The sequence below is a fragment of the Nycticebus coucang genome, chromosome 1, assembly GCF_027406575.1.
Source record: "Nycticebus coucang isolate mNycCou1 chromosome 1, mNycCou1.pri, whole genome shotgun sequence".
Lineage (NCBI taxonomy): Eukaryota > Metazoa > Chordata > Mammalia > Primates > Lorisidae > Nycticebus > Nycticebus coucang.
The window spans coordinates 160,201,483-160,215,060 of NC_069780.1; the positions used below are offsets into that span (position 1 = coordinate 160,201,483).

Consider the following 13,578-nt stretch of genomic DNA (forward strand, 5'->3'; position numbering starts at 1 on the left):
AGAGTTTAATTGAAAGTCTACTATGAAGCAACCACCTGGTACTAGGCTCCTGTACAAACATAAATAGGACAAGAGTGAGCCAAGGTAAGAATTTGGAGTGGGGGATACAGGAGGCACATCTGACTAAAGACTTCATTACATGAAAGGCCTTAAATATAGAGCTATAGTGACAAGATTGAAGGATGATAATTTTTCAATTTTAAACTTTTATTCTGAAAGAGTACTTTGTATTAGTATCGGAGCATTATTTCTTAGAATTCTGAATTTTAGCTTCTGAGAAGCATAATTATATTGTATTATATTTTGATCTGTGAAAACGCATACTCTTTAAAATGTAGATATTTAAAATAGGCTACCATTTTTGGATACTTGTTTTGGGATTTCTTGATTTTTTTTTAACATATCAGTGATCTCTGAAAATGAAAATGACCCCGTTGACCTATGAAAGATCATAGAGAAGATACAGAGTCATTCTTCAAGAAACTTCCAAATCTAGGGGAGAGAGACACATTCACAAACCACTTTAGTACTGTGTGAAAATGAAAATTTAAGTCCTATGCATGTATCTTTTAGGACAAACCGCCACCAAACATTCAGCCAAAACAGGTCTTCCACCACAGTGCTTCATGCTGAAAGAAAGAGTGCTAAATTTTATCATTTCATTTTATCTTTCAATTAATTCTATGTCCTATTCTTTTTTTTTTATAGTAATATAAAGGTACAGACACTTAGGTTACATTGTGTGCGTTTGTTAGGTAGAGTCCTAGTTGTGATTGTGTCCCTCCCCCAGAAAGTGTGCCATACACCCTTACATTGTGCCTGTTAGGTGAGAGCACACCACCCCCCTCCCTCCTATGCTCTCCTCTTCCTCCCACTTGAGTTTGTGTTTTTCTCTTGTGTGGCCGTGTATTTGTTCTTCTACTGGTTTCATATTAGTATCTTGAATACTTGCTTTTCAATTCTTGTGATGCTCTACTAATTAGAAAGTTCTTCTAACTCCATCCAGGTTAATACAAAAGATATAAAATCTCTGTCTTTTTATGGCAAAATAGTATTCCATAGTATACATATACCAGAGTTTATTAATCCATTCACATGTTGATGGGCACTTGGGTTGATTCCACATCTTGGTGATTGTGAATTGAGCTGTGATAAACATTCTAGTGCATATGTTCTTACAGGAAAATGATTTTTTTTTCTTCTGGGTAGATAACTAATAATGAAATTGTGATCTATGCCCTGTTCTACTGTTCCTGTTTTCTATAGTTTGTTACTAGGGAAGTCTCTCTGAATGTGTAGCACAACGGAAACCACGAGGAAGAGGCGCAGTGTTCTCTCCTGAGCATGAAGCCGGTGTTGCTTTGGTGTTGCTCCTTAGTGTTGCTTTGCTGTAACTGCCGCTTGCCATTGAAGATCGTTCTTCTTCTCTTCCCGGAGAAGTGAGAGGGAGAAAACACGGTCTGAGTGGTTTTTTTCGAAGAAAGAAAAAAAAAGAGAGAGAAAGAGAGAGAGAAAGAAAGAAAGAGCTACCTTCCCTCTTTTTATATGTATATACTGTAACTAATTTCATCTTATTAACTGGGATTATGAATCGTCTCTATTTCAGAGAAAGACAAAAATTTTGGTTGGAAGTATATTCAACCTAAGGGTCTGCATTGAGACTCTCTTGGATCTCCACCCTACCACAGGTTATAATCATAGTGCTCACACAACCCAATCCCCATTATCTTGTCTCTGTCTAAACCACTATAATGTTTTCTGGCCAGGACTCTGCTGCCTGGCCCTCAGAGAAAAAGAGAAAATAAAAGCTTAAAAGATTCAGAACCCTGTGAACATATAAGAAAGTGGTACCTTCACAATTAAGGACACAGCGGGGGTGGGTGGGTGGGTGTGGGAAATGGAGAGCAGAGAGAGAAAGGAAGAGGGAGGGGTGAGGAAAGGAAGAGCAGAGAGAGGGAAGGAAGGGGGGGTGGGGCCTTGGTGTGTGCCACACCTTTGGGGGGCAAGACAAGATTGCAAGAGGGACTTTGCCTAACAAAAGCAATCAGTGTAACCTGGTTTCTTGTACCCTCAATGAATGCCCAACAATTTAAAAAGAGAGAGAGAGAGATATCTTCATCACTGAAATTAAATGTCTGGATTTCAGTGTTTACACAAAAGGTAAGTTGAGTGAGCTTTTGATTAAATTCATGTGTTCTCACTACCTCTCAATGGTTTTCACCTAGACTTGAGAAATTCTTCTTTTTCTTTCTTTTGTTTTCTTTTTTTTTGAGACGGAGTCTCACTCTCTCATTATGTCACCCTTGGTAGAGTGCTATGGCATCACAGCTCACAGCAACCTCAAACTCTTGGGCTTATATGATTCTCTTGCCTCAGCCTCCTAAGTATCTGAGACTGTAGGCACCTGCCATAAGGCCTGCCTATTTTTTTGTGGCAGTTTTCATTGTTGTTTAGCTGGCTGGGGCCGGGTTTGAACATGCCAGCCTCGGTGTATGTGGCTGGTGCCCTAACCACTGTACTACAGGCTCCAAGCCACACTTGAGAAATTCTTATTGATCACTACTACCAATAAGCTAATCTGGGCGTTAACACTGCTCCCACTTTAACTCTGGCCTAAGTAAGGACAAAATATCATCAACTTAAAGAACAGTGGAATACTTAAAAGAGTCTTTGGTGATAACATTCTAGAAATGAACTGAGCATAAGTCCAAACAATTTTAACAAAGATGAGGCCTTTGGTATAGGTTAAGAGCTTAAATGTTTCCTCATTAGTATAGTAACTACATCTAGGTTCATACCAAAGATATAAAATCATGGGTGGCGCCTGTGGCTCAAGGAATAGGGCACCAGCTCCTTATATCATGGGTGGCGGGAACCCGGCCCCAGTCAAAAACTGCAAAAAAAAAAGTATATGTATATATATACATATATATGTATATAAAATCTCCATCCTTTCAAAATGTATTGAAATAGCTACCTTCCCTTTTTTATGGGTATATACTGTAACTAATTTCATCTTATTAACAGAGATTATGAGTCATCTTTATTTCACCAGTGCATCTGACAGCCAAAAACAAAAATTATTCTTTTATGGAGAAGGATAAAATCATCCGAGGCCTCAAATTATTACTAAAACTTCACGCATTACATTCAACACTCAGTAAAAATATAATTAAGAAAATAAGGAAAAGAGGCTGGGCGCAGTGGCTCATGCCTGTAATCCTAGCACTCTGGGAGGCCTAGGCTGGAGAATTCCTGGAGCTCAGGAGTTCAAAATATACCTCATCATGCTCCCTCCCCTAATTAGAGATGTCTATCGTGACTCACTAACAGGCCTAAGGCTATGCAAGTCCTCAATTTACATAACAAACCATTTGCGTCAATGGATACTTAGTCTCTAATTCCTTTTCTCTGACTCCTGATCTTTTAGACAAAGCCTAACTCTTTCAGCTAATTGTCAGCTAAAAAAAAAATCTTTAAGCTCACCTATCACTGTAAACGCCCCCACTTCCAGATGTCCCACCTTTTGGGGCTAAACCAAAGCATGTTTTTCACTTATTGAGTTAGGACCTCACCTGTAATTCCTGTCATTCTAAAATGTATAAAACCAAACTAACCCCGCCACTAGAGTCCACTTGGCTCAATGCTTCTTGGGTGTGGCTCCGGGTCACGGTCCTCAAATTTGGCTCAGAAGAAAACTCCTTAAATTCTTTCACGAGTATGGCTTCCCTCCTGCGGACACACCATTTTATTGAGAGGACCTGAGCGAAGAGGAAAGTGCCCAAAAAGACCTCATCAGCCACGAAAGGTTCTGGTCGCAACTGACAGGGATCAGGCAAGCAATAAACGAGGGCCAAGGGTGGGTCACGGAATGAAGGGGCTAGGCGGAGAGCTTAAGTCTTGTGGCAGCGAAGGGAGGCTGGCGCACACAGGCGGTGGTGCTCTTGGACTCACAGCGCCGGATCCACGGGCGTAGGTGGGGGATTGGCCTGCGCAGAAGCATGACCGCGCCTTCACACTTGCGGGTCTCCAGGTCCCTGCGCGAGTAGAGGCGACCCCGCGCGGCGGCGGGCATGCTCAGGCAGGGCTCCTCCCAGGTGGCCCAGGCGCAGTCGTCACCCGCCCTCCAGGGACCGCCTGTGGCTCTCTGCGCGTGGCGGGTGGAGAGTGCCGGGCAGGACTCGCAGACATGGAAACGGCGGCCCCGCGTCGGCGGAGGGGACAGCAGGTACAGCGCCGCCGCAGCCCGCCGAGACTAGCAGGTAGTTGCCCGTCAACATCATCGCGGCCCCAAGGGCAGGTGCCCAGCTTTGGATAGAAAGGGCGCAGCCAGGGACACAAACCCCCTGTGCCGGGGGCTGGTGGCTTTGGGGGCCCTGGGACACGCACTCCGAGGAAGCAGGGGCCTGGCTCCCAGGTCGTTGAGGGTGCATCAGGTCGTCTGACTCTGGGTCAGCAGGAGAATGAGCTGGAGAAGACGCCAGACTGCCGGTTCTATGCTCCTCTGGCGAGGCTGACGGTCTTACGAGCAGAGAGGCCACGTGGGTGGGGTCCTGAAGCGGAAAGGTAACGGTGAGCTTGGGAGAAGACCCGCCCCACACCTCCTGTGGCTCCACCCTGGCCCACCTTGAGGAAGTTCTGAATACAACCCCAGAGGACAGAGATTGGATTAGTGATGGGAAATCCTAACTCCCTCTGGACTAGAGGCAGAGAAGCTCGCGTGGTGTGGACTGTTTTTTGACCCACAACATGCGGGTAGTACAGCAGTAGACACTAAACCCGGGGTCCCATTCATGCCTTTTCCCAGGCGTACTGTTTCCATTCCCGACTTCACCCAACCAAAATTAATTCTACAACTGGAGAATACTTTTAAAAGCCTTTTTATGGTGCACAAAAATCCATGAGTTCTTAATAGATCTAAAGGGAACGCTGCTTTAGGCTATTGTTGATTACATTAAGGGAGTTCATTCTATTTGAAGAAGCTTGTAAATACTCTGGAGGGGAGGAACAAAGAAAAAAAGTGATCTCTACTACAAAGACCCGGCATTCATAGGTAGAGGAACATTCCAGAGACTTCCACAAGCATAATATGAGTGTTTTAGGCTCCTTGTAGGACCTGGTTTAAAAGTAGTGTTGCTGTGAGCCCTGAGCAAGACTTGGTTCCATTCCTTTCTGGATTCCTCAATTCACTTTAGTTCTTAGGAGCTTCTGGGGTGCAGCATGTGAGACCCAACCTCCATAATCTAGGAGTCGTCACAGGTGCCCTGAAGAGAGGCAGACATCACCTGCTCCTGCTGTGTGGAGATTATGTAGTGAGAGAGGAGAGGAAGAAGGGTGTGGGAGGGGGTGTCAATGTCTTACCCACAGTCAGCTCTGGTGGAAACTACTAGAAGTGTGAACTCACCACTTCCAGGGCATTGATCAATTAATGAGCATCTAACCCAGTGGTTCTCAACCTTCCTAATGCCTGGACCCTTTCATACAGTTCCTAATGTGGTGACCCCCAACCATAAAATTATTTTCGTTGCTACTTCATAACTGTGATTTTGCTACTGTTAGGAATCGTAATGTAAATATCTGATTTAGGCGACCCCCGTGAAAGGGTCATTCGACCCTTTTGGGGGTGGAGACCCACAGGTTGAGAACCCCTGATCTATTCCCTGGACCGAACACCTCTCAGTAAGCACCACCTGAAACAAAGGATCAAATTGCAACATGAAGTGTAGGAAACAAACATCCAAACTGTAGAACATGGCAAGGGGCTGAGAAAGGTAACATACTCACTCTATGTCTCCTCCTCTCCCTGTGAAGCCATCAGTCCCATTCCCCTGACCACCCATTAATCCACGAACCTAACAACCATTAATCCATTAATTGGTAAATGGATGAACCCATTAATCTGATCTGAGAATGAGAGCCCTTTTGACTCAATCACCTTTGAAGTTTAAAGATGAGTTTTTTCCATTCACAAAATCTCTGACTGCCAATAAATTGTAACTACAAATCTCCTATTCTTAGATGAAATTATGGTGATTTCAAGTTCAAACTTTTAAAAAATCTGGGGGGAAAGGGTCAATGAATACAGGCCTTGCCTGAGCTTCCTCATGGTCCCTTCTCAGCACAATGCCCAGAGTGGATTTTTCCCTGAGAGTCCCTTTGAGCTGGCGCATATAGATGCAACATCAAAGTGCAGAATCACAGGCCTCCCAAATGCAGGGAGAATCTGTTTCTCCATCTAGTCGCACAACAGGAAACCTACGGTGTTTCAAATTTATAAGTCACCAGCTCCTGTGTTTTTATACTCTTCTGGCCCCTTGTGTTGGGGGGGGCAGTCCTAAAAGGACAACAGAAAGCTAGGTGGTGACATAATTCTAACAGCAAATTGTATCAGAAGACTGAATTCGTGAGATTAACATAAAAGTCTAGCATCTTGTATGAAATTATCTAGAGTTAAACTTAATCTGTGGTTAAGTGGTTTGGAAAAATAAGAAACCCACAGTGCTGGGACTGTGTAGGGGGAGCAATTTGGAGAACTCTGGTTGATAGAAAGTTTATTGTTACCTAAGTCACGTTGCTTGTCCTGGAGCAGCGACTGGCTCTCTTTCAGGTCCCCACAGACAAGCTTGGGGGGGGGGGAATGTGGTCATCATAAAGAACAATATGTGATGTTGGTGAAGAGCAAGAAGTGGTAATCACCCAATTCTTTCTTTTCTTTTTTGTCTTTTATTTTCTACTCATTTCTTAATTGTGATAAAATACCATCCTAGCTAATTTTATACGTGTAGACTGACTCTCTTTATGAGAGAGTCAGTTACTATCTCTGAATCAAATGGAGATTTCAAAAGTGCCATATGATTTTTCATAATGTTGTGCAACCTTAACAAGCCTCAAGCTCCACACGATTCTTTTTCTTTTTTTCTTTTTTTTTTTTTTGAGAGTCCCACTATGTTGCCCTCAACAGAGTGCTGTGGTGACACAGCTCACAGCAACCTCAAACTCTTGGGTCCAAGCAATTCTCTTGCCTCAGCCTCCCAAGAATCTGGGACCACAGGTGCCTGCCACAATGCCTGGCTATTTTTGTTGTTGTTGTTGCAGTTGTCATTGTTGCTTAGCTGGTCTGGGCTGGATTTGAACCCACCACCCTCGGTGTATGTGGCTGGCACCATAACCACTGTGCTATGGGTACTGAGCCGATTCTTTTTCTTTTAAAGGTGAACCTCTGTACCTTTACAAGTAACTCCCCATTCTTCCCTCCCCAGTGCCCTGACAACTACCATTTTACACTGTGTCTCTGTGATTCTGATTTCTCAAAGAACCTCATAAAAGTGCAATCATACAGCACATGAAAAATCATATAGCACTTGTGAATTCACCATTTGATTCAGCTATTTATTCATGCAAATAAAAATAGAAAATTTATAATTTTAAGTAAGACCTGGGATGATCCTTTTCTAAATCTAGCCTCACTGTTCTTACTATTTCATTCTTTTCTCCACATGACCTGTATGCTTCAGGACTTAGATTCTCAATCCAGCTTCAAGCTCAATTAGCTTTGTAATTGTCGGAATTTGATGCAACCTCACTGAGGGTCATATCTACAATCACTCAGTAACTCCAAAATAGGCCAGAAGAATGAGACATACTCACTATAATGGTCCTGGCTGTTAGGGAAGAAAGAGAGAGTGTCTGTGGACCATGGGCACTGTCAGTAACTAGACCCCACCCCCAGTGGTCCATCCCCATAGGTGTTCTTGCCCAATTGGATCATAGCAATTCAGCAGAGGTTTCAGAGTACGTTCCAGAATGATTCTATTTCCACCTTAACCTAATCAGGCCCTGAAGCAATTTGCAAGGCAAATTAGTGCTAATGCAGGGTGGGTTCTGCTGGGCTATAAAAGAGAGAGCACTTTGTGAAAGCGCACATTCAGTACTGGACTGAATCACTTGCCCCTTTTCCTAGACCAGCAACACAGCTTGGCCTGGATCTGAGGCTGCAGCGATGGAGCTCCGTCCATCATCTTTGGAAGAGCTGTCTTGCAGGATGGAATATCCAGACCCCCACATGCCACCGAGGATCAGTCAGGCCCCCGACTGTGTACGAGCATTGGATGACTTCACTGGGCCAAGCTGCCAGTCCTGCCAACGCCCTCGGCTCTGCAACAGTGTGAACTCCAACCTGTGTGCACTGTGGAGCTGGGCTTACACCAGGCACAGACACCTTCCCACACATCCCAGGGGCCACAAACGCTGTCGAGACCCACATGACCTGGAGCCAGTGCATGAAACCACAAAGGAGCTACATTCACCACAAGGAGAAGGGGATGCTGCCAACATGGGGGTCCAGTGGGGCCTGAAGCAGCCTGGAGAGGCCAGCATTTGTGGAGGTGGACAGACACATGTCCAGGCTGCCCCTGGAAGCCCAGGCTGTCCCCGGAAACTCCTAAAAACCAAGGCTTGAAACACAGAGGAACCAAGGATGGAGACGAGTCCTAGCCATGCTCATGCCTCACAATACCAACCCTCAATCAATGCTCTGAGAGGACCATGACTCTCCATTGGATTCACTCAAGCAGTTCCTGTGGACTTCCCTGAGATTGTGCCCTTCCAAGCAGCAAGAAGACTGTGGTGGAGATCATCTTTATTTTATTCTCCCTCTCCAGAATGCCTCAAGGCTTTTTGATTACAAAAACTATGTTTTATGTATCAATAATGTGCTAAAGAACTTATCTTTGAGATCTACTGAGAATTCATTGTTCTTTATATTCTTTGTAGGATGATTAAAGCCTTTTCCATTACTCTTGGTTTGTAGAATTGATTTTCAGCAGGTAGAGACAGAGTTGGAAGCCGTATGTGTGTGCCTGGGAAGGGGCATGAGAGGGACTGGGACCAGGTCAGAGCTGGAGGGGAAACCCAAGGAGCACTGGAGGAGTTGTGGATACTCACAGGGTGGCAAGGGGCAGTGGACCACTGGGCTGGGGTTCTCTGGAAAGTAAGTACAGCCTCCCTACTGAGAGCAGAGAATAGTGGTTAGTAAATGTTCCTTGAATGGTCTCAAGTTTACATTACAGGGGAGGGAATGGAAATTAATAGTTAGCTGGACCCTCAGGAAGATCCCTACCTTGTTCCTTTTGAGCTGTGAAGGAAAATCACAAGTTCCCCACTACTAGCTTCTAATGTTAAACAGAACTCATGCAGATTTCTTTTGAACAGGGAGATATAGGTCAAAGCCAGAAAGCTGAAATAAACAGAAAGTATAAGAAGCATTCTTGAATAATTCCTTTTGTGTAGATATTCATAAGCCTTATCTGTCTTAAGCTACTTTAATCTTCTTATAGAATTTGTTATCTGAATGTATAGGAAATCATATAGATAAAAGATCTAAAGGGACCTACTGTCCCTGCTTAGGCTGTATCTTATGTAAATGTTCAGTGATGCAGAGAGAGCTCTGAGTCACTTGCCATAAAGGAATGTAAGGCTCCACAAATGGGCTGGCAGTGTGGACCTTAGTCTCCAAAGCACTCCTGTCACTGGCCAGGTATGAATGATGGGAGGATTTCTGTCCTGCCTAGGAGTAAGTGCCGTGTGTAAGGAACCTGTAATAAACTCCACTAACTCTCTCTACTAGACTCTATGACTCATTCTTTGGTCTCCCAGAAATATGCCAGAGTCCGGGGTTTGGTTTTTTTAATGTTGTCCTTGGATTTTCTAGAGGGAAGTTTTTGTGTGCAGTCCTGGAGTTTTCCCCCAAACAATCTGACAACCAAGGGTTTCCAGGACATAAGCACCAGGTCACACAATTCCAGAAGCCTGCAGATCTTACCAATGTGAGGCCTTCCCACTGCAAAAATGCCCAGGGATGTTACTTGAAGATCCAACCAAACAGAAGGCACATCCTGCAGTCTCTGGGCCACAGGGGCCTATGCACAGAATCACCAGACTCAGGTCCTGTGGTACCTAAGGCTCACCTTGTCCTGAAGGATACAGGAGAAAGATTTACACATCCCCACAGTTCCAGTCTCAAGTCAGGCCCTCAAAAAGTCTGGACTAAATGAGACAGAAGAGTCTCCAGTAGTCACCAAACTTTGGGATTTGAAACTTTTCTGTTAGAAATCAGAACCTAGAAACTAGATGCTGGCATTAATTTTGTGTACCTGGGAGGACATTTTTCTTTCATACAGTCACAGTTCTACTTTTCTTTCTTTTTATTTTTTTAGAGACAGAGTTTCACTTTTTCACCCACCCTTGGTAGAGTGCTGTGGGGTCACAGGTCACCAGCAACCTCCAGCTGTTGGGCTTAAGTGATTCTCTTGCTTCAGCCTCCCAAGTAGCTGGGACTATAGGCGTCCACCACAATGCCTGGCTTTTTATTTTTTATTTTTTTGTTGTTGTTGTTGCAGTTTGGCTGGGGCCGGGTTTGAACCTGCCACGCTCAGTATATGGGGCCGGCGCCCTACCCACTGAGCCACAGGCACCACCCACAGTTCTAATTTTCAATGTAGAGGCGCTTAGGAGGTGTAGTCTGATGCCTAAGTCTCATAATCTGTTTTTCCTCTCCCCTCTCCTCACTGATTTTTTCTAACCACAAAGAAAACCATCAAGTTTGCCTCCAACATAAAGAAGTGGAAAACAGGCTTGGCGCCTGTAGCTCAGTACTTAGGGCGCTGGTCACATATGCTGGGGCTGGTGGGCTCAAACCTAGCCTGGGCCTGCTAAACAACAACGACAACAACAACAACAACAACAAAAATAGCCAGGCTTTATGCCGGGCACCTGTAGTCCCAGCTACTTGGGAAGCTGAGGCAAGAGAATCGCTTAAGCCCAAGAGTTTGAGGTTGCTGTGAGCTGTGACACCACAGCACTCTACTGAGGGCAACATAGCGAGACTGTCTCAAAAAAATAAAAGAAAATAAAAATAAAAATAAAAAATAAATAAAATAAACGAAATGTCTTCTTGTATTTTTTCTTTGACCAATATGAAGTGACCATCTTTGTCTTTTTGACTTCAGTTGCTTTAAGTCCATATGTATCTGAAAATAAGATTGCAACTCCTATTTTCTTCTGAATTCTGTTTGCCTGAAAATTGTCTTCCAACCCTTAACTCTGAGTTTTAATATGTTTTTTGAGGTGAGGTTGTTTCCTGCAGACAGCAAATGGATGACTTGTGGGTGTTTTTTTTCTTGTGTTTTTTAATCCAACCAGCCAATCTATGCCTCCTCAGTGGAGAATTCAAGCCATTAACATTTATTGAGATAATTGGTAAGTGTGGTAGCATTCTATTCATCTTATTTTGTGAAAGTCCATTACTTAGTTTTATCTTTTGCATCATTGTGGAAGCTAGGTTCTGTCCTTTAATTTCTGGGTGCTTACTTTGCTGGTGGTCCATTGTGATGGTCAGCGTGTAGAACAGATTGAAGTATTTCCTGTAGAGCTGGTCTTGTGGCAAATTTCCTCAATGTTTGCATATCAGTAAAAGATTTGATTTCTTCATCAATTTTAAAGCTTAGCTTAGCAGGATATAGAATTCTGGGCTGGAAATTGTTCTGTTTAAGTAGATTAAAGGTAGATGATCATTGTCTTCTTGCTTGAAATGTTTCATTAGAGAAATCTGCAGTTAACCTGATGGATTTGCCCCTGTAGGTCAATTGGCGCTTACTTCTGACAGCTTGCAAAATCTTTTCTTTTGTCTTGACTTCGGACAGGTTCACCACAATGTGTCTTAGAGAAGCTCTATTAGAGTTGAGGTGACCTGGGGTCCAACATCCCTCTGAAAGGAATGTGTCAGAATCTTTGGTGATATTTGGGAAACTTTCATTTATAATCTCTAGTATGGATTCCATTCCCCTGGGGCATTCTTCTTCCTCTTCTGGGATACCTATAACTCATATGTTTGAATGCTTCATAAAGTCCCATAATTCTGTCAATGAATATTCTGCTTTCTCTCTCTTCTTTTTTGCCTCTTTGACTATCTGGATTATCTCAAAAGTTTTGTCCTCTACCTCTGAGATTCTTTCTTCTGCATGGTCTAATCTGTTGTTGATACTTTCTATTGTGTCTTTAAGTTCTGTAATTGACTGCTTCAATTCCTTCAGCTCTGCTATATCCTTTCTATATTCTTCATATTGTTCATCTCTTTCTTGTTTTTTTTTTGTAGAGACAGAGTCTCACTTTATGGCCCTCAGTAGAGTGCTGTGGCCTCACACAGCTCACAGCAACCTCCAACTCCTGGGCTTAAGCGATTCTCTTGCCTCAGCCTCCCGAGTAGCTGGGACTACAGGCGCCTGCCACAACGCCCGGCTATTTTTTGGTTGCAGTTTGGCCGGGGCTGGGTTTGAACCTGCCACCCTTGGTATATGGGGCTGGCACCCCACCGACTGAGCCACAGGCGCCGCCCTGTTCATCTCTTATTTGATTCTGCTTTTGGATTTCCTTTTGGTTGTTTTCCACTTTCTCAGCAATTTCCTTCATTTTTTTGGTTGTTTTCCACTTTCTCAGTGATTTCCTTCATTGTTTTCATCATCTGTATTTTAAATTTCCCTTCTGTCATTTCTACCATTTCTTTATAGGTGCACTTTCATCTTCCAATTCTTTCAGGACATTAGATCTCATAACTTGGTGGAGGAATGTTTCACCCAAGACCAAAATAGCATTAAACAGGAACAGAGAGCACCCAGGTGTGGTGGCTCATGACTATAATCCCAAAGACACAGGAGGCTCAGTTGAGCCCAGTAATTCAAGGCTGCAGTGAGCTATGATTGTCATCACTGCACTCCAGCCTCTGTGACAGAATGAAACCTCATCTCTATAAACAAACAAGAAAAATGAGGGAGAAAGGAGGGGCAGTTGAGAGGATTCTTAAGTGTGTGTCTCAAAACTGCTTACCCTCTTTCCCACTCAGGTCCACTCATATAAGGTCTGACAAGTTCAAGAGGTTGTCCTAGAAAAAGTGCTACATACCTCATTGCTGAATATGGTCACTTTCCAAGTACTCTCCTTGGGAAGCTGTGCGCTGACAGCAGTGCCCACTCCACCCTTCAAAGCACTATTTCTAGGATGAGGTTGCGAACCCTATTGTCCGACCTTCTGCTACCAAAATCCTGCTCCTACGTCATGATATGGGGCTTCCCCCTTTTTCCTTGCAAGCAAAAATGTTGGCACTCTTTGCCGATGAGGAGAGGTTCAGGTCCAACCAATCACAGATTCTTCTTCAAAGCTGCTTATATCACCATCTCCTAGAAGACAGCAAAGGCAGTTTGTAAAACACTAATCCCCTGCTGATTTCAAGGTAATTAAACAACTCCCGGATTCTGCCACCAGGTGGAGCTAGTGGATCAGGTCGGATTCCTTATCTTCAGCGTAAGGCTGGTGGGCGCATTACTGGAGGAAAGTGTGTGCTCTGAGAAAATTTCCGGAAGAAAGCCTCGGAAAAGATTTTCTTAAACTTTTTTCTCCCCCTAGTAGTTTCGATATCATTAGTTTATTGTAAAGGACAGACATGTAAATTATTTTCATGATGAAAGATTTCAGAACTTCAGTGGAATGTGCAGCTTCATGCGGATGCCATTTCAATAATGATTGATT

The 13,578-nt window shown here is 43.8% G+C and overlaps 1 non-coding gene across 1 annotated transcript; it reads left to right on the forward strand.

The window, feature by feature from the left end:
* Nucleotides 1-1,263: 1,263 nt before the first annotated feature.
* LOC128591816 (small nucleolar RNA U3) lies at nt 1,264-1,469 on the forward strand. The gene has a single exon (XR_008381667.1). It is a non-coding gene; the product is annotated as a small nucleolar RNA U3 (small nucleolar RNA).
* The last annotated feature ends 12,109 nt before the right edge of the window (nt 1,470-13,578 follow it).